Source organism: Platalea leucorodia, assembly GCF_965183815.1.
Source record: "Platalea leucorodia genome assembly, chromosome: 5".
In the NCBI taxonomy this organism is placed as follows: Eukaryota; Metazoa; Chordata; class Aves; order Pelecaniformes; family Threskiornithidae; genus Platalea; species Platalea leucorodia.
Genome location: NC_138827.1, coordinates 71,617,020 through 71,635,940, shown reverse-complemented (window position 1 = coordinate 71,635,940; position 18,921 = coordinate 71,617,020). Strand labels below are relative to the sequence as shown.

The 18,921-nt window shown below is 39.6% G+C and overlaps 1 pseudogene across 1 annotated transcript in view; it reads right to left on the bottom strand.

Annotated features, from left to right (window-relative positions):
- LOC309590329 (aldehyde oxidase 2-like) overlaps positions 1-18,921 on the bottom strand; it is a 48,212-nt pseudogene that overhangs the window by 26,416 nt on the left and 2,875 nt on the right. Inside the window, exons 2-16 of the transcript in view lie at positions 18,462-18,544; positions 16,894-16,951; positions 15,272-15,368; positions 14,301-14,403; positions 13,126-13,206; positions 12,561-12,651; positions 10,401-10,471; positions 7,915-8,059; positions 6,582-6,673; positions 5,827-5,978; positions 5,029-5,122; positions 3,860-3,969; positions 1,521-1,705; positions 1,090-1,264; positions 805-897 (exon numbers count right to left, since the gene is read on the bottom strand). The product of the transcript in view is annotated as an aldehyde oxidase 2-like (transcript). The remainder of the gene's footprint in view (positions 1-804; positions 898-1,089; positions 1,265-1,520; positions 1,706-3,859; positions 3,970-5,028; positions 5,123-5,826; positions 5,979-6,581; positions 6,674-7,914; positions 8,060-10,400; positions 10,472-12,560; positions 12,652-13,125; positions 13,207-14,300; positions 14,404-15,271; positions 15,369-16,893; positions 16,952-18,461; positions 18,545-18,921) is intronic.

The window sequence follows — 18,921 nt, the reverse complement described above, 5'->3', positions numbered from 1 at the left end:
CCTGTATTATTTCAAAGACAGCCTGGAACCTAAAGCATTTCAGACATACTTAATGAAAATACAGCTTTGGTGCTCTCTGTTGTTGAATTGCTGATAATTCACGTTGACTTGAAACAGACTATTATCAGGGACAGTGAAAATGTTCCAATACTTATGTTTTGGTTGGGCTTTTACTGAGTGAAGAGTTCTCTGTAAAACATATCCTCTCAGTTTCTTAAAGGAGAACAAATAAAAAAAATTCTTGGCTGATGCTGAAAGTTTTGGTGGAAAACTGATAAGAAGCAGCAAAAGTTTGATTTTAAAAGTTTTTCAGTTTTGCAACAAAACAAAAATATGAGTGAGAATTCTTGATGAAATTTGAATATTTTTGTAATTGAAATCTTCTACTGAACAAACTTTTTCACATGCCAACTACGTCTCCCTTTCACACTGTAGCTTTGCAAATAAATCTTTAAGGCTTGAACAATCACAGAGATGTTGCAGTAGGTTATTTCATTTATTTGTAGTGAGGCCCATTGGGCAGTTTAACTAAATTCTGCTGAGTTCCTGCATAGATGAAAGCTGTGCCTCTGTTTCAGTTGTGTCAGGACAGCCTGATGCTGCACAACACCTTGAGGGCAAGGTGTGCATCTGCACCCTGAGAAACCAGGAAATTTATAAAACAATAAGAGATTTCCCACAGGGTCAACTGTTTCAGCAGCTTCACATTACAATTAGAGGAGGCTTAGGAATGAAAAGTTAGAAAGGCAAAATACTCATTAAAATAAAGGGTCTGTGGCAGTCCCAGCTACAAACACACCTCACCTGATAGATTTGGACACTCCGGGGAACACCATTTTGTAGCATGCCCAAACCACTCATGTTCTCCTTTGAGAGCTCAGCATACCTGAAGGGATACTGACAGGAAGGTCATGTCAGAGCAGTGTTGTCAGACCCTTATTTCTAAAACAAAACTTTTCCCCTCACATATTTTGAAGTAAAGCCTAGCACCTTTAGCCTTTCCTCTCGCATCCCCGAATCTTTAGAAAAGCAGAGTTTTCCTGCAGCCTGTGTGCTGATGCAGGTATGCAATTCTTGTCCGGTCCTTACCATCTGATGTAAACCATGTAACACTTCCAGATAAAATCTGAAAAGGAAGCTGACAAGCAGAGGTCTTCTATATTCTACTTTTCCACCCAGAGCTGATGGAGGGAGAAAAATTTCCTCTAGCACCAGTCTGCAGCACCAGACTGCAGCTTCGTTCAGCATCTGATCGTTCCATTGCCTGGTAGAAAAATAGACTAACATGAACACACACTTTTTTATAAGTAGCAGGCAGCTAAAGCTGTTGTGAAGTATGTGGGAAATAATAAGTGAATCAGCATAAATTATAGCAAGAAAGAACCTATTGTTGGGGAGGACTGGTCAAATACAGATTGTAAGAGGCTGATGATGGGATCTCCACTGGCAGAATCAAGCAGACCCCATGCAGCACACCATGACTCCTGCATTTGTCTTAAATACGTTAAGATAACCAGTACCTTCCTATGAACTTCACACAGGACTTTCTCGCACTGAGTGTGGTTGAGCCAGTGCCTCCATATAAAATACTCAGATCTACGGTGGTGTCTGTGCCTGGACTGAAGAGGGCGCGCATTCCAGAATTCACTATGGACAAAGCATTTTTCTGACTTTCAGCCTGTCTGAAGGCTGAAATAAAGTCATCCTAATGGGGAAAAAAAAGGAAGGAAAAATTCCATCAATGGCAGAAATTGATTGGAAGAAAACAAATCTATTATTCCTTGTATTTTAGTTGTTACCATTGTTCAAAGAAAGCAACATTTTAAAAGAACATTTGCTAGAATTACTGTTTCAGTTAAACTTCTTGTTTTTCTTGAAGTACTAAGTTAATCATAGACAGGCATACCAAGTGGAGACATTATTTGAAGGACAGGGCATTATTTGAGGTTATCTACATGTAGGAAAACATGCCAAATTTTAAATCAGCAGTTTAATGACTTCAGAGTGCTGAAAAAGCAGTCCTGGTATAAGCCACTTCATATATGGCTGGTATGTTCTTTGAATTCCAGCTTAGAAAACAGCATTTTCTTCTGCAGGACATGGAGGCCCCACTGTGCTAAGGAACCTGATTTTGTGAAGATTTTACACTCAGAGATTCTACATTTTATGCTACAGTAATGGCATTTACAGATGGAGGTGCTAGAAACAGCTGGGCTTTCTATTGTCAGAAATACTTTGTTCTGGAGACAAACGAACATATTTTAAAAGCAAACATAATAATAGCAATTTCATTCATGATCAGGCACAGATAAGTCCTTTGAAGAAAGTGTATAAAGTGCCCTTTCTGTAGCCCCTGAAAGAAACTTCAGATTCAGACGGCCACAGAACTTTTAAAGTAAGGGTTAGCAGGTTAGATCTGTCACTGTGAGTATGTGATACTCTCACGACAAACGTAAAACTCAGGATTTCATGTTGAACAGTGAGTCTTGTCAGAGATGGAAAATCCTCTCAACAGGATTTACACTGCTTCACTGGAGCAACGTTCACATCAAGCTACCCAAAACCAAAAGCCAGCAGCTGACAGGAACAAGAGGGAGAACTGACAGCCAGGTTTCCATCTACACTTTCCGTTGACAAGTCTTGCAAAAAAAGTGTGCATGTGCCTTTTTGTTGTGTCAACAGAGTTAATCAAAAAGGCAATTCAGCGTGGAAGTGAGTGGCAGAAGCAGCCTCCCCCCAAAATGGTGTTAATTTCCTGTGGTGAGACTGCTTAATATCACGTTACTCATGTGACAACAGACAGATAATTTTCCTGCTCTTCAACGTGACCTTTTGAGTTTGCCAGCAGTGCTACTGTCTTTTGTTCATCTCGTTGTCTCCACCTCTGTTGTTCTTAGGTGCAACTGTCTCTCTCCAAAAGGCAAGACTCTGAAACACCCTCTGTGATAGCTTTTGTTCTGTGGTACAACTTGTCATGGGACAAAGCAGGTTGGGATTTCTTTTTTCTTTTACTTCGTGGAGGGAACTAACCCATTCCTCCTTAATTTTCTTTTCCAAGCTGTTTGTCTCTCAAATCACCACTAAGGCTCAAAGCTTCTGGGCAGCAGAAGCACTGCTGCTGCTGCTGCCAACACAGATTATGCTTTTGCAGGCTTTGAGCTCATGGGAACCCTGTTGTTTTTCATGGGAAACCTGCCATGGCCAGCCAGCCTCTCATGGGCAGAAGCACTCCTCCAGCATGAGGCCACATATGTTTAGTATGCTGTATTGCAGTGGGCAGCTACTCTGGGGACTGACCCTCTGATATCAAGGTTGGCGGAGACTCCTGTGGTCACTCCCTCATTGACTTCAATCACAACACGCTAGCTTGGAGCTGGGTCTTCCTCTACTTGCCCCGTACTTTTCCTAACATCCACTAGAGGGATATCTAAGAACACATTAACAATGATACCATTTCCTCTGCCTCTAACCCTCTAAAGCCCCACGCAAAGACAGCACAGGACTGTTCAGTGTAAATCGCCAATTAGTGAGAAGAGGCCAGAAATGGGCTTTATTGCTGAAGACTCTGTGATAATATGGCATTTTTCCTGGGATATTCAGGCAGCCCAAATTTCTGTATCTGGAAGGGGCACAAGTGCACATTTAAGAGTGGGGGAAAAAACAGTAAGACGCCCAAAGAAGTATGAGATGATTGCCAGCTGGAAGAAGTGGGAGAGGTGATGGAGGGATGCCAGAACTTTCTTAGCTACTTCCAAAGCAGTAGTAACCTGCATGTTTCAATGCCCACTGAAGATAATGGAAATATTCCTAACAACTGCACTGGAACCTGAATGAAACCTCTGAAACATTGGGGTCTTACCTTTGTAGAGTATGGGGTGAGAATAGAAGAAATTACCTCCTTAGGCTTTATGTCTGCATGCTCACAGCCAGCAAGAAACTGATCATTTAAAAGAATCTGCCGCTTACCATCTGTTGGAGAAAACTGTAGTCTGTAATTGAATGTGGAGCAAGAAGGAAATATTTCTGCACTGCAGATTCAAATTTAATTGAATCTGTGCAAAAGAATATATTAAGGCCAATATGGCCTTAGCACAGTCAGCTCCATTCAGGGTCTAGCCTTAGACTGCAAAATCCTTTGAGTGGAAAGGCCAATCTTATAAAGATACATGTTAAGTGCAATATCTTTATATGAATGCTATAGTCCCCCATCACACATTAAATACTGAGTATTTTAGACTTTCTAGAAAAAACATGTCTTACAAATGCTAATAATATTCAGAAAATCAGTGATTTACGTTTAAATATGGCTATTCTGTTTCTGCTCAAAGGCTCTTAGAGCATTAAATCATTAAAGCACAGAAAGCTTTTAAGAAATTACCGAGCACTGCGATGAGATGGAGAATCAGCCCTGAAGATCTTTAGTTCAAAGACAGTAGAAATTGTTACCAAGATTTTCCAACGTACCCATGGATCCTATGTGACAAGAGTGGGACTTACTTGGGCTTGATACCTGGAAGTGTTATTTAAACATGGTGCACATGTCTACACACAAGCACATAAGTACCAGTGACTTCAGGAGAAGTTTCTAGGTGCATGGCCCTAGATAATGAAAAGAAGTTTTTCTTAAAATGAGAGAGACATAAGCATAAAAGCAAACAGTGGTGGAGTTACAAAGTAAAGCTAATCTGTCTGATAAATGGAGCAATATCGCCAAAGGCAGTGTAGAAAGGAGACCTTTCTACCTGTCAGGCCTGCCCACCTCACTTTCATGAGATTGCTAGATGGTGTTTCATTTTGCCTTATGAAACGGAAGGACAGTGTTTTCTACTGGCAGACACTTTTTGCCAGTTAAAATGACAGGCAAATACCAGGATAATGTTGTCCTTCATTCAGTAACATGTACCATTCTAATTCATCTAGGAGATGCATAGTAGTGTTTCATTTGAAAACTATAACTTATAGCCATACTCTCTGTTGCAGTGTTCTGCCCATCCAGCAAAGATATTTGGCAGGGAGTCCAAAGCTTATCTTCTGATGCCAAATCGAGGACAGATTTGCCAACTGATAAGACTGGGTTCAAGTCCCATGTTGATCCCCTGCTTACAACATGTCCTTCTAAAGACTTTAACAAACAGCGAGGTTATTTTTAGGCTTGCCCTTCTTACATGTAACAGAGATCTGTATCGTAACCTCATTTTATTCACTTAAAAGGACTGCTGGAAGAACTTACATTTGTTTTGTTCAATCTTAACTGAAGTTCTACATTTGTACTTTTTAATGTGATTTAATTTGTTGTTCCCTTCAAAAGTTCTGTCTCATATCTGTTGAGAGAGACCAGGTTTACTTTTCTGCTCCCCACCCTCCTAAGAGATGGCCATTCCCTTAATTAAAGAAAGAAATACAAGGTATTGAGATAAGGGAATTTTAAAGGAAAACCAGGGACAAGATCAGAGATGCCTAATACACGATGGGTAAACAGCTATGTGTTGATAGTCAAGCTAAAGCATGTTTGGCTGCAGGGTGTGCAGTACTTTACCAGAGAACCCCACTTTTCTTCTTTGCTCAGCCTCTTTCAGTTCTCTGCTCAGCCAGTGAGCAGGGATACCAGGAGTTTCTCTGGTTACAGTTCTCTGGATATTTGCCCCTGCTAACTAGCATAGGACTCCCAGTTATTTCATACAACTTTTGTGACGGTATTAACTATTCAGCATTACAAGGCATGATCCCAACCTCACCCAGCTTTTCTCCACATATTTGTAAGTAAGTGACATTCACACAGATATGTCTGTAGTGTTTGCTTATTTACTGTCACTGCTGAATGCATACCGCCATGCTCCTGATCTGTTCTCCAGCTAGAGTTCTCAGGTGCTGCAAGAGAGCTTTGTAGGTCTTTGTTTTCTCCTCTGGAAGTTTTGGGACTGCCTCCATCAGGATGTCTCTGAGCTGGGTCAAGCAGCAGGCAGCTCCTATTGCTAGCCCTGAGATCAAATAAGTTTAAACAGTGAAATCATAGTGCCACAATATAAATGCAATATATAGCTGATAAGGCCTCTAAAGATTTGCTTTTGTACACAGCTCTTGTCAGCAGGAAGACAAAGAGAAATGATAGTAAGGTGCAGTTTATATGACACGCAATAAGAAGTGCAGGTACTATTTGTTTATTCAGCGATGGTTCCTAGTATACACACATACCTGACAAATATACACTGCGTATTTGCACACACCAGTGCATATGCCTTTTTTGTGGTCACTCATGACCAGTGAAAACATAAACAAAATGAGGCTGACTTAGGGCCTTCCTCTGTGTTTGCTGTCTACAGAAATTTGAGATTTGAACAAATACATTTTCGCAGAACAGTTTAATAAATTGTCTGTCACTATCCATCATCTCCAGACCGCAGGTGAGCTGACGTACTGGTTAAAAGGCTTGGTGAAATGACTGCTACAGAGAGAAAAGAACCAAAACATTCCACACCAATGACAGTCAACAGTTCTTATTGCTTCTGGTTTCAAAATACAAAACCCAAGTTAATTCAGTCACCGCTGTTTGTACCATCAGTAGAGGTAACTTGGAGACTTACCATTATCTGTGCTACTCACAACATGCTTTTCTGGAATCCTAACAGGATGGAGAATGATTGGGTGATAGACACCACGGCAATTTTTTTGAGTCCTGAAAGGCAAAGTACAATAGTATCATTGGAGATCTGTTTAAAGAATTAACCATAACCTTTGACACAGAGACTGAAAAGTTCAAAACCATTGTAACTAAGTAGTTTCAAAGTCTTATGTTTTTTTGTCATGCGGTATCTTGAATATCACATTTTACTGCTTTTACCAGGTCCACTTCATCTGCTTCTTTCTGCAGTTCAAATGCTGATCTGAAGTCCAACGTCCAATATTCTCTTTCCTGACTCTTGCTCCTTGTTCCTCTGGACTGGTTTCTGGTCCTTTCCTATATCACATTCAGATTTCACCCTCACCTCAGAGCTATACACAATTTCACACCTGCTTCATCATGTTTCTAGCTACTCAATCCACCTTTCTACATGACCTACAGAATTGCCTTGTTCTCTTCTTGTGCAATGTCTTTAAAAAAATCTATTCCTGAACTTGTTTATACCTGTAGTAATTAGGTTATCTTATGAACTCTCTCTGTTGTAAAACTCAGGCTTTCTATCGTAGTCCTCTTGGCTGTGCAGTAACTGGTTTAGAGCCTGATCCGATGACAACAGGGAGCCTTCCCTTGATGTGAAGGGATTTGAAATTTTTAGACTTAAGATTTGGTGCTTTGCCAAGTACTGCATCATGGAGGTATATTACTGAACAAATGCCATGCCCTTTACTGGGCAATGTACAGATAACTAGAATACCCAAAGGGTTCTCTTTTGATCTGTGCCTTTACTGTCCCAACAGTGAAGGAAACAGTCTTACCAAATTCCTCCTGACTGATTACTCCCTCCAAAAAAAGTATACTGACAATTTATAAAAGTAAAAACCCCAACATCCATAATACGCAGAAACTAGCCAGTGCCTGGATATAATGGCATATGGGGTTACTCTGCCCTTTTCATGGGCATTATTTATTTTGTGATGCTCAAGCTAACGTGGATGTGAAGTGTTTGGCGCTCATCAGCATGAGCGAGTCCTTCCTTATTCACACAAATTGTCTCTCTGAGATTACTGAGGGAAGTTATGCAGCACAAACCCTGGGCTCAGGTGATGGTGATACTAGTCCTAATCTAGTTATTGACATGCTGCAAAAAATCAGAGGAAATGGCATTGGCCTAAATATTGAAGCACAACCATTGCAGTGAGAGAATGCATTTATGATCCCCAGAAGATAAAATGCAAGATTACGTGCCTACTGCATAATGTAATCCCTGTGTCAAAAGATCTTTTGTCCTTCCATACCCATACTCGTGTTCCTGACAACCAGGGGTGCCTTTGGATGCTTGGCTTTCAGCTCCAGAAGCTCCTTCAGGCTAGTGGGTGAAAGCTATCTTGTTCTCTTGCCATGGAAAACCAGAGTTGTTCTTTGCTGCTCTTGAGCCATTCTCTGTGGTGGAGATGACAAAGATTTGGTAATTTTGACTAATGTCAATATAAACCACCATATTGATAACTAGGACACTGTGTCATGATAGACAGTGAGACATTAATAGGACTCATCAGAGGTTCCTGAAGTGCTGTACAATGCTGAGATTTTATTGTAACTATATTATTGCCCAAGAAACTGAGATGAGAACCAACTAAATGACTTGGTAAGAGACACGCTAAATGAGTGGCAGGAGAAGATTAGCCTTATGTTTGCCTTTCTCCTGCTCTGATGATTCTGAAAGACACCATTTATATATATGATGTAAACAATAAAGCAACGTGACTGGACTTTGTGGGAAATCAGGATGCCAAAATCTCACTGCATATGTGACAGAATACAAGAAGTGTATTCTCTTAGTCAGGGAGGATCACTGCCTCCCCATTTGCTGAGTGTCTTGTATCCACTGTACTAGACCCAGGCTAGTTTCTACAATATGTAAAATGTTTTTTTAAAATTAAAGTACCCATTTTCCCATTTGTCTGCAAGGACTAATCTTTTCAGAAATATTGTCTCCTTGGGATGGTTGATCGGTATTTACATTTTCATTTCATCAAAGTGTTTTTCAGACACCTCCTGTCTTACAAGACTAAACATATCCTTTTTTTCCCCCGAGAATACCATATATGTTCTTTTCATATTTGACAAATGCCATGTAGAATATTGGTTTCAAAATATGCAAAAGCAATCACTGAAAAACACCTGTCTTTGCAGACAATGCAATGAACAGTGGACAAGTGGACAAGCCAGAGAACTGTTGCAACTATGGACTGGCCTTCTAGGTAAAAGACATGCCTGAAACATGAAAAAGAAGCTACGTGTCTGTGGAACCAGTCATAATCTTAGTGGTGTGGGCACACCTCCTGCCATAGGAGAATCTGCCACTAAGTATTACTGCCTAGATATCTTCACAGCTGCATTTCACATGCTTTTTCCACTACTCCAGACATTTAAAGCATATTCACCAAGCAGGTTTAATTTCTAAACATGGAGCTTAATGCCCAACCTGTTTTAATCTACTGAGAGCTTGAAACAGACTACAACGGGATTTGAATGAGCTCAGCATAATCAATCAAGGTCATGTTAAAGACCTTGTGTAGCCTGGAGAAGCAGTTCACTCCTCCTGGCAACTCAGTCTGACCATGTAGAACAGCTGACGGCACCTTCTTTCTGGCTGAACAGCTTTTTGAGCCAGTAGCAGCTCAGCCAAGATTTTTAATCCAAGGGTTGCAAAATGTCCATTTAATATTTGCATTCTTAAAGCATGCGTCTCTCAAAGGCAAGTCAAGCAGCAGAAAGGCAAATCTGTCTTCCACTTCATGATTTCATAAAGGATCTTATGCCTTACTATGCGTGCTCTGCGCTGAGAGGCAATCATTAATCAAGGAAGTTGTACTCTATGACAAACGTTTAGAAAGCCAACTGCCTTGCAGCAAACAGCATTCTGTAATGCAGTAACAAATCAAAGAACCATGCTATGCTTTCCCAGAACTCAAATGAACTTCTGTGCCTCTGAGGTGGTTGTGTAATAGCAGTAAGAAGTACCTGTGAATATTTGCAAAAGGAGTGCAAACAAGGAATTTCACAAGAAGCTGTTGAAACATGAGTGAGGATTAAAAAACCAGCCTGGACCTGCCTGCTTGGATGCTACTCAGTCTGGTCTGGGTAAATCCTGCACTACCATTTTCACAGCTCTCTTCTCTTGCCTCTCTCTGGAGATCATGGGCACTTTACACCTCCTCCTTTCAGGTTCCCATCTGTCCTTATGTGACTTTCCAATAACTGCTGCAATAAACCCTCTTCTTGTCTTTTCAAGTCCTTTGCGTTTCCTGTGGACCTGCAGCATTTCCCACATGTAAGTCCAGTCTCAGGTTGCCAGGGTCTATGTACCAGTTGGAAGGAAACAATGGGTCCTGTGGTCACTTGAATCCAACAGAGAATTACAAGACAGAAAAGATGGAAAAGGTCATTTGGGAACTTTCAAAGAAAACACTATATTCTACAAAAAAGGCCAACTGGTCCAAAATGAAATGGTTCTGAGTAAGGAGTTCTTTTGGGAAAAGTCTGGAAACACATTTTTGGTTCTGGAGAGGCAAACAATTTCTTTTTTGAAAATTTGAGCTATTTGTCATAATGACAACATATAGATTATCCACATTGAAACGCCTCATTATGTTTGACTAAAACTGGTATTTTCTGTTTATCTGAGGATAGATCTTTCAGCTTAACAAAACCATCATGTTTTCAATGTCTGCAGGAACTCAGTCATGCTTGCATGATGACAAAAGTCAATAAGGCCTACCATTAGTTCAGGAGGAAATACAAATTCCTGTGTTGGATCCACGGGTGGGAATTCTTCTGGATTGCAAAGACCTGAATGAATCTGCAAAGAAATTGGGGGGCAAAAAAGGAGAATTCATATTTTCAGAGTAAGTTGCAAGTCTTTGTCAACAGATGAGATTCTTTCTTGAGGTGACATTGAGTTTTGACACTTTATAGGTTGAGTTGCATTCAAAAATTCAAGATGCCCAAATTGATTTTTAATGTTTAGTTCTGTTATACCTATTCACAAACTACTCTAAAGACAGGAGACTATCATACTAATCACTCTCAAGCCTTTGCTTGAAATACATCAAGCATCAAGAAAGATCTTGCAGTATTTCCTGAAACTGGTCATAGCAAATGTGTAGCAGCCACACTGGGTGAAATGTCTATTGTGTGAAAATGCGGTGCTGGATGGTATAATTGTGTTCTTTTCATAAACTGTGCCTGTTAAGGAGCTTTCTGACAGAGAGAGTTTGGCATGACAACAAACAATGTAGCAGTCCATCTGATCAGAAAGACTTCTTTTCTGCTTAAGGAGAGCCTCTCCATCCTTGCAAGAACCGCATGCTGTCAGGACACCGTAAAAATTAGCTCTTTCTACTTGTCTACAGATGTCTTTTTTCTGCTAAGGCCTCTTGTGAGGCTGTGCATCTTCTGAGCTTTCAGGAGTTTACATGAAAGAAGACTCTGGATATGCCGTGTTACCAGCACTGGTTATTTTTTTCTGCCTCCCTGATTTATTTTCAGAATCAAAAATCTTTTTAGACCAGATAGCAACAGGTCTCAAATATGTTGAATAGGAAAAGAGATTGACGTATCCTAGTGTGAAGTCTCTTATCCCTTTCCCAGTCATTTTCTCTGAGCACTCTGAACAGATCGTGGCCATGGTAACTATAAGATCTGCCTCTGGATGACCTAGTCTACTGACTGACTCCATTGATGAAATGGTAAAAAATTCTGGGTCTCCCTTGATCTTCACAATAATTAGGCACCAGCTGTTTAACTTGGATGAAAGCAACTACGAGGAATGTAAATCAGTGAAAGCCAAATAACAGAGCACCCAAAGTGCTGTTTTGTAACTGGCAACTGCTGCATTGCCAGATTCATGCTTCAAACAACCTTGGCAGCAGCTGACCAATGATTTTCAGTTCTTAAAGTGGCAGAGACAATACACACGTGCACATACACACAAATCCAATTACGCTCCTTAGGGCTCTAAGGTTTTTCACTGTCAAAACAAGTTTTCCTCCAATCACCAGACATTTTACTTTAGAGGCTCCTTGAAGTTTTTCAGTCAGAGGAAATTTATCCAAGGATAAATTTCTCATCATGAAGTAAGATGGAGTCATATTAGGGCACTATGGCCTCTTCTTGCAGGTGGATGAAGACGACAAATTCTGAGATGCACACAGGGAATGGAGGACCTTTCTGAAGGCCTTATGTGTACTGGAGTTTCCATGTGTACCCTTATACATAATAATTGTGGAACCTTTACCAGAAGAAACACAAATGAGGTGACTTGTGATTTTAGAATATGCATATGTAGAGTAAGAATAAAACAATGTATTTTGAAGCGATACCAATATATCAATTACTATAGAATGCAGAAGAACGAGACACTTCTTCCCTGAAGATCTTGGAGCCACTAACACGCAGTAACGTTTACAAAGGCTTTACAAGTACAAACTGACATTGCACAGGAATAGCTTTGTTTCATCTTCAGAAATTCAGAGTTGGTGTCTCAAGCACATAGAAACAAGACATGCTGATGGCTGCAGAACTTCTGTTAAGGGAGTTCAACTTCACATCAAGACCAACTTTTTTAAGAAAGGTATCTCTGATCAACAGTTTTCTTCCTCACAAAACAAAGTTGACTTAAACGTTTAATATTAAGATCCACACTCTCACAGGAAAATGTCACTAAATAGGTCAAACCTGTCTGTATTCTGACTATACAGCAACGCAGATATGCTTGTGCTACCTTTCTGCAGCACCGAAAGCACAGAGCACAGAGTTCAGTCTGGGCTAAATGCCCAAGGACAGAAAAGTAGCTGCTGCCATAGTTCAAGATGGCCCTTTTTTACAAATTTTATAATGCAAACAGGAGATAATGAAAAAAAACCCTAATGTAACTTACCTGACCTCCTGTGGTCACAAGATGAACACAGGCTTTCTTCCTCATCCAAGCAACATTGTGCAGTTCCTCTCAGCTGGCAACATATTGGCTCCTAAAGAAATCATATCCTACTCTATAAAAGCAGTGAGGCAGCTTTGTGCTTTATTTGTAAATTCATGTTTTGATTCTTCCTGTTCCAAAGCAGACTTGTTTAGTTACTTGAAGTTGCTCCAGGAGACCTCTTAAACCATAGGGCCCTAGGAGTGAGTTCCCTTTGGGTACCCAACTATCCATAAAGTAAACAGAAAAAACTCAAAATTCCTTCAGTGGTGCCTGGATCAAGTCATTGGAACTGACACAAAGGATTCTTAAGTGCATTGCAAGGGTACACGTAAACATAAAGTCAGTGGCAGCTGTAAGTGCCCAGCACATTTAAAAGCTAAAAGAGCTAGATTTTCCAAAAGCTCAACCAAAAAGAATTTCCAAATGAAGCTAGATTCCAGGTAGGTACTTCGAGGAGGCTCAGCCTTTTCAGATACCACCAACTGTCCCAAAATAAGAAACACATTTGAAAATATTGACCTACCCTAGCAAAAGATGTGTAGCTGTCTATAATTGGCCTGTATCATGTGCAACAGCAGGGATTTTCAGAAATATTTAGCCAGTGCTAAATACCACTGTGTATCCCATTTGAAGTCTCCAGTGTGAACCACCTTTTTATGATTTTGAGATGTCCTTAAACCACCACGGTTATGACAAAATACCACTTTGGAACATCATCTACTGCTCTTTAAGTCAAATCATACTTATGACCATGGCAAGCAAACACTTATCCCTTTATTATACTGTTTACAATTTACTGGCTGTAGGCCAGTAGTAGCATTTTGACTATGCCACTATGACCATTCATGAGGAGAATGCTCAGGGCAATCACCTAGTTAAAGGATAATACTTGCTCCAGTTTAGACCCTCATGATCCTAATTCCTTGATATGAGAATAGAATAAGGCCCAAGACTTTCAGTTTAGACGTTAATCATATGTTAAATATTTGTAATCATGAAAGACAGAACACAGACCATCTCGTCAACCAGAGCTTCAGCACAGACCAGTCCCAGAGTCAAGACTCTTGGAAAATAATATTGAGAAAAAAGAGGAAGTTTAGAAAAGATTTTTAAATCTATGTGGTCAGACTGTGCTTTTCAGGGACAAGCCAGAGTGGAGGAAGTAAAGAGCTGACCTAATCCAAGGGAAATCTCCGGCACACAGGGAAAATGTGTCTAATTTAATACCTGTCAGTCTCGTTGCCACCTGGAGTCACTCATCCCTTATTACAACATATGCAGTATGTTGTCCTCAATGAGATGGCCAGATGCCATGCTAGTGACTAAATTAAACTGACTGATGCTCTTTATTCTTCCCCATCCCCTTCCGAAAGCTGGCATCCTACATGGCATACGGATGGATAGCCCTGTGTTGTGGAGATTGTCATGTGCTCCCTGCATGGTAGTACATTAGGAGGAGTTCCTTCCATGCTCCATAAAGGGCCAATCACAACCCAGCAACTGCTGTATTAATTCCTAAAAACACCTGTTCATCTAAAACAATTTGACAAAATTCAGAGTTTCTAGAATCCCTGCAGAGACTGTACATTGCATAGACTCACAGCACCTTCTCACAGATCCCAGCTTCATTGCAGACATAGGGCAGGAAAATCTCATTATCTTGTAGTCCTACACAGTCCAGCTTACTCTCACCTGAATTGGATGAATCCTGGTTTTTATGCTTCCAACCCCTTCCACAGTAGTGACAGCAGCACCATGCAGTGAGCATATGGGGAGAAGGCAGGAGTTGGCAGGACAATGTCTTTGAGGTGTGAAGGAGAACTGTGGTGTTAAATAACTTTGTCATATGGGTCTATGGAGGAGGAAACAAAGGATATATACTCCAACTAATCTAGAAATGCTCCAATTGAGCAGAAAGATATAGGGAGAATGATCTGCAAGCATACAAAAATCCTGCACTTGGACTGTGAGAGTATGCATTCTGCTCCTACAGCTGGGACTTAGGCATTAAGCAATAAGCTTTTCCAATTAAAGAAGTGGAAAGTTAAGTTTAAAAAAAAAAAAAAGAAAAAAAAGTACTAGATGTTTTGTTGAAACTCAAAGTCTAGAGCCAGATGTGATGAGGTCAGGCACAGCATTTCTAATGGAACAGTTTCAAGAGCTAGGGAGAGAAAGAAAGTAGAACTCCTAAATTTGCTGTGGGCAAAACTGTACAATTACAACGTAATGTGTCTATTGCTGAAGTCCAAGGAGATTTTATCAATGATTATATGAAACACCTAGTGAAGACTTAACAACAGTGACATATCCTCAAATAAGCACAAGAATCAGGAGAGGCAGATGACAAAAGGGCTGCTGAAATCTCACATCATAAAGAACACTATTTAAAAACATCATTTCCCCAGAAAGTTGGGGGTGGTTGGTATTGGGATTTTGTTTTGGGTTTTTTTTCAAAGATTGAAGAGAGAGGATCTAAATCTCTGTTACTGCATGACAGTGACACCAACCTTATAATCACCTTTGTACAGGAAGGCTATAGGTAAGGCTTTTAAATACATACCAGAACTCCCCAACGTCCATCTAAATGGAAAGAAACTAAATATTTCCCAGTGAATGTCAGTTTTCTCAAAACACTAAATGACTATTTGCAAATATCAGCGTAAGGATACTGTATCTGCTTGGCAACTGGATCATATGTGGATATCATCACAGTGCAGGCACCACAGCCTCCTACTCCACAGCCATATTTTGTACCTGAGAGATGGACTGTAAAGGAGACCATTAAAGAAAAAAAATTACAACATTACAACAGTTATTTTTTCTTTATTTTCTTCTGAGTCTCCCTTTTTTTATGTGCATGTGCAGAACTGGAGGGATCTTCTGACCAGACAGCTCCAGAGACAAGAAAATGTGTACAAGATAGATGAAAATAGAGCACATAAAGCAATGAGAAGGTTAAGGACAGAGAGAGAAATGAGTGTGAGGCAGACTTCCAATACAGTTTTTCAGTCTCTACAGTCAATATCTGGTAAATTCCCAAAACACTGAAATCAGGACCCTGTAAGTGGGATGGGCTGAACAAACACAGCAACAGGTCTTCTTATTAGCCTTACTCATAATACTTTCCTAATCCTTACACATAATTATCTGTATCTTGCATTTGCAAAACAGTACCAGCATATCTCAGTATGTTTCCAGTGCTACTTCCTGAACGTGCAAGGAGTATAGTAATTTAAAATGGAGCACAACACCCAAGTGCACACACCTAAATCCTGCATGGAAGGACTCCCTCCATTATGTGCCTCGGTATAAAGGCTCCACCCTCAAATCACAAGCTCCTCCTTCTGGTGTCACAGTGCCCTGCAGTCCAGTGGAATCTACCATTTCCTTTCATTTTAGCTCCTTTTCAGAATGTTACATAGTTCTATTACTCTTCCCATTGGGTGTGTGCATTTGCATTCATTTTGCTTAGCTACCAGATGATGTCTTCCATCTGATTTCACCATGTTTCTAGATTTCTTTAAACCCAGAGCAATTTTATCCACTGGTGCATTCCCACTGGTAATCAATATATGACTAATCATATCACACCACTTCACTGTTAAAGAGATGCTAATTATTCTGAATGCTTGGACAATGCACAATGCAAGCTAATAAAAAAGCTGCAGCTAATAAATTACTTTCCACTACTGCCCTTCTCCAGTTAATCCTTAAATTAATGTTGTTTTTCTTTCAGCATAGAAGGCTCTCAACAGCAAAGCTAAACACACTTGCTTAACTTTATAACCTGCATGGCAGATTCTTAGCTGGGATAACTACCACTGAAGTCAATAGAGCCCTGACAGCAGTTAGCAACCTGAAGAGTCTCAAATGACAGAAAATAAAGATAAGATAATAAAATAAGCTTATGCAAAACTCTCTGAAGGACTGGGGCCTAAATAAATTATTAACTATAGAAGTAGTTCTGTGCTGATTTTTTTAGTTACTGTTTTCATCACAAATGCACTGAAACGTTTTTCATGCTTTGGGAAGCTGTAAAGAAGATTTGGGTAGTACTTAGAAAAGTTACGCTCAAACTTTACAATGTTATACCCAAGTAACTAACACACACTATGCACATATAGCACTGGATTGCTCTGCCGAGAACAAATGCAAGGTGAGTTGTGTTATTTCTACTTATTGTTCTGTTTACATTGGTTCCCAAAGAAAAGTGAAATGAATCATCTTAATCCCCAGTTGCAGTAATTTACAGAATTACAGAACTCAGAGGCAAAGTTCAAAAGAAGGATATGCTTCTTTCTTAGATAATACAGCAGCAATTCTTCAGGATCTGCCTGCCTCTCTATTACCTACATTATGAAAGAAAAAAAAGAGATTATGGATTAGAGAGGGATCTAATATAATTGCCTCACAAGGATTAACTATGATGTTGAAATGCAGTGATTGTGGATTAATGTGGTGTGTTTGTTCAGCAATAGAATCCTGTCACTTGATCACAATCTGCAGATAAAGAAATGCATGGATCAGGCAGTATTGGTCAAATATGTCCTTTTAAAGTAACAGAAATAATAAACTCACAGAACTGAAAGGGAAGAGAGGCTGAGTAAGCACTGGATGGACAAAAGTAGAAAGAAGTGTCTTTGGACTAGATCCTTTGTTGATTCTTATCAGCATGAATCAGAAATCCCTTCATTTTAAAGCCCTGGGCTTGTGTGCCTGAAAATCCTGTGTATTTTTACCTCCTTGAAGTTGATATTAACCCTTTCATTTGCAGAGACCCATCAGCATAAAAACAGAGGAAAATCTTAGTATAAGAAGAGCAGGGAGGATACCTAAGTAAGTATATTTTCAGTGTAATGAAGTTTAATGTGTATGAGTGGGGCTTTTGCAGGCCTTGCTTTAGCCTCGTCTCAAGAATGTTGCTGTATCATCAGCATGCTTCAACTTGTTGAAGACAAGATAATACAAACGACTTTTTGAAAACATTTTTTAGGACCCATTGCTGCAGAACGAAAAGAGACTGAACCACAGGCTTCTCTCAACAGTTCTGCTATACCAGCAGCATGCTCCAATTTACCAGGTGTAAGACAACATGAACTAGTTCAGGAATTTATTTGGAACCACGGAGTGAAATAAGGTTTCAGAATATGCCTTTAAGCACAGCTGGCATGTAATGACAGATAAAACCTAACTGACAGAAAAAAATTTAATTCCTTTTCCTTAATTCACTTGGTAAAAAAAAAAGCCAGTACCTTCCTTGGAGAATATAAAAATGTTGACAAAAAACTGAAAAATGTCTCTAGAAAAATATACAGCAAGGTTGGTTGATTTGTTTGTTTTTTAACAAAGAAATAAAATCTCTTCATTTCAGCTTATAATATGTTTTGGGTGACATGTTTGTTAATAGGAATTCTTATTCACTTGACCTGCAAAGTAAGAAAAGGTGACAAAATGTCTTAGAAAATGAAATGTGAGCTTTTGGCATCAAGAACAGAAAAAAAATAACTACTACTATTTTCTTTTGATGAATTACTGAAACTATATTAGTAAGCAGCATATTATTTTACTAGTGATGTATTTACTCCAACTACATCAACTTCAGGAGCATATTAGTATAAAGTTTTAGTAAACAGCTAACTAATTATAACTCTAAAAATTCTGTGATATGAGGGGTGATACAAAGTCACTCAGACTATGTAAAAACTGTGGTAGAAAACAGGATGCTATAAGGAAGATCAAAGACAAGAGATGATTATCCACGAATGAACTGTTGCTCCAGAGTAACAACTGTCCTGAATATTAAAGTAAACATTAAAGCATTGCTGTTAAAAAAAAAAAAAGCAGCATTTAAAAACTTACCTTCCTGCCATTCACAAAAAAGAGAAGCTCATCTGATTGTTGGGAGCAAGCCATGCTGTTGCATTAAAGTCTGAAAAATAAAGCTTTACACATCAAGAGAAATTAATGAAATGCTATATGCTCCTAAAGATCAACTGAGTTTGCTTTGTCCTGCAGAATTTGTTTTCAGACTGAGCATCAAATTAAGTCGATGGGGATGAGCCAGTGTAATGTATGCCGTTTCTCAGCAATTAATGCATGTTCAGATGCTAATGCACCAAACTTTCTACTCCTGCTCCCCACCCCAACTCTCCTCTGGTGAGCTGAAATAATCTGGAAAGAATTGGAGCCCCTCTAACTCAAACTCTGTAACCTAAGAGATAAGGCACTTAACTGTGAGGGGGGACTTCTGGGTTTGAGCTACAACTGTCAGGCCTGGTTTTTTTATATTACCCAGTAACTGATGAAGTTAGAATACATC